General features: G+C 48.4%; 1 pseudogene; it reads right to left on the reverse strand.

The window, feature by feature from the left end:
- Window positions 1-736: 736 nt before the first annotated feature.
- On the reverse strand, window positions 737-840 carry LOC120095483 (U2 spliceosomal RNA; annotated as a pseudogene).
- Window positions 841-2,009: the final 1,169 nt, after the last annotated feature.

Consider the following 2,009-nt stretch of genomic DNA (forward strand, 5'->3'; position numbering starts at 1 on the left):
GGTTCTTTGCAGCAACTCCTGTCTGTGTTGTCTGGAAACTGGCAGCTCGGTTCACAGGCTAGCAGGCAGTGACAGTTCGATCCACTCGCAAATACCTCTCGGATACACTGTCAGTCCAAGTCAGTAGTGTTGTGTTAGCAACAGCGGTGACATGACCTAGCAGAGACAGCCAGGCCTCAGCCTTGGCTCGAATCAGCAGAAGGGACCAACAGGAACACTAGGAGAAGTTCTCTGATGTGCCTCTCTCAGGGAAGTGCAGATCCACATGTGTTGCACAGCTAGCTGTGCCAGCAAGCCAAGCTCTGTCTCCGTCACTCTGTGGAGTTCTATTTATACGCTCCAAACATCGTGTCTTGCCTTTCAGCGCAGGTCTTGCCTCGACGTGTCTTGCCTCAGCACGTGCATCCGAGTCCTTGGAAGAGGCAACCAACTGCAGCACACCACCAGAAGTTATTTTGGTGAGTTTCTCTCTATGGCATCCTGACAAATGCAGCTCAACCATGCAAAGTAAGGCAGACCAATACACGCCTGTCGGTAGCAAAGAATCCTTCATCACGCATCCTTTCACATGCTTGCTTTAGCAGAACATCCTCTCTCCTGTGTCTGCTTTTTCCTTCACAAGTCTGCCTTAGCCTTTCACACCTGTGTCCACTTTGACGAAACGTTCCTCCACGTGTTTTGCCCCAGCAAAACACCATCCAACTGACTTTCCAAAGAACCCTGAAGTTTCCACTTCAAGAGTTATTCAGTGTGGGCCATGTTAGATGAAGAATGACTCAGATGTTAAACTGATAAGAACAGATACTATATTTGATCTTAACCAAGAGGCCCAAAAGTAATTCAATATGACCACATTAGGAAAAGTAAAAACAAAACAAACAACAGTGATCAAGTCCATCGACAGAGTTCTAACACAAGGGTTAGGTTTGAATAGAAGGCAGGACATCTGCATAACTAACTAGTCCAACCCATTGTCACTCTCTCAGCTCAGACCCTCCAGCAAGGTGATCTGTTGAGTTTTCAGAACTGTGTGGAATCTCCTGTGGGGAACGTGTCCCCCTCTGGCTGGCAGCAGACCTGCCTTTCCTTCCCAGAAGAATGAAATTCCTGGGGAAATACTACTCCCTAGCTTCCATTGTTTCTATAGTATGATAGTCAAAGAGTCACGGGTGTCTCTATAATCCTAGTCTCCATCCCTGCCAGGGTGCTTACATTATGACTCCCATTCCAGAAACATCTACTGAGAGTCTACCATGTGTCAGGAGGAAACTAAATCCCAGGAGGAGGCCAAAAGTGGGCACTTTGGGTGATGGCTCCACCCACTGGTGCTGGCCAGTTCCTGTCTGTTGACTAGATGTTCTTTCTCCTTGAGACATCTAGACTCCCCTCTGTGTTCCCTGCCATTGGGCAACATCAAGACACTGCTGCCCACAACCATGTCTGGGCTGTATCTTACCCCTACTGCTCTCAGAGTGTCCCAGGTCTGGATACCCTGCCCCATAGGATATATCTGTACCAGTTAGAGACCCTTCTTGAGGTGGGGAAGGAGCATCTTGTGATGGGGGAGCCCCCATTTCTTGGATGGTGACTAAACTCTAATGGCCAGACCCTGGACAGTTGGTAGAAACGTATTCTAGATCCTGACTCTTCAAAATGAAGTAACCCCACGTCTTAGTCAGGGTTTCTATTCCTGCACAAAATATCATGACCAAGAAGCAAGTTGGGGAGGAAAGGGTTTATTCAGCTTACACTTCCACATTGCTGTTCATCACAGAAGGAAATCAAGACTAAAATTCAAGCAGGTCAGGAAGCAGGAGCCGATGCAGAGGCCATGGAGGGATGTTACTTAGTGGTTTGCTTCCCCTGGCTTGCTCAGCCTGCTTTCTTATAGAGCCCAGGACCACCAGCCCAGGGATGGCACCACCCACAAGGGGCCCTCCTTCCTTGATCACTAATTGAGAAAATACCTTAGAGCTGGGTTTCATGGAGGCAGTTCCTCATGGGAGGTT

This window comes from Rattus norvegicus, chromosome 10, assembly GCF_036323735.1.
Source record: "Rattus norvegicus strain BN/NHsdMcwi chromosome 10, GRCr8, whole genome shotgun sequence".
Taxonomy (NCBI): domain Eukaryota; kingdom Metazoa; phylum Chordata; class Mammalia; order Rodentia; family Muridae; genus Rattus; species Rattus norvegicus.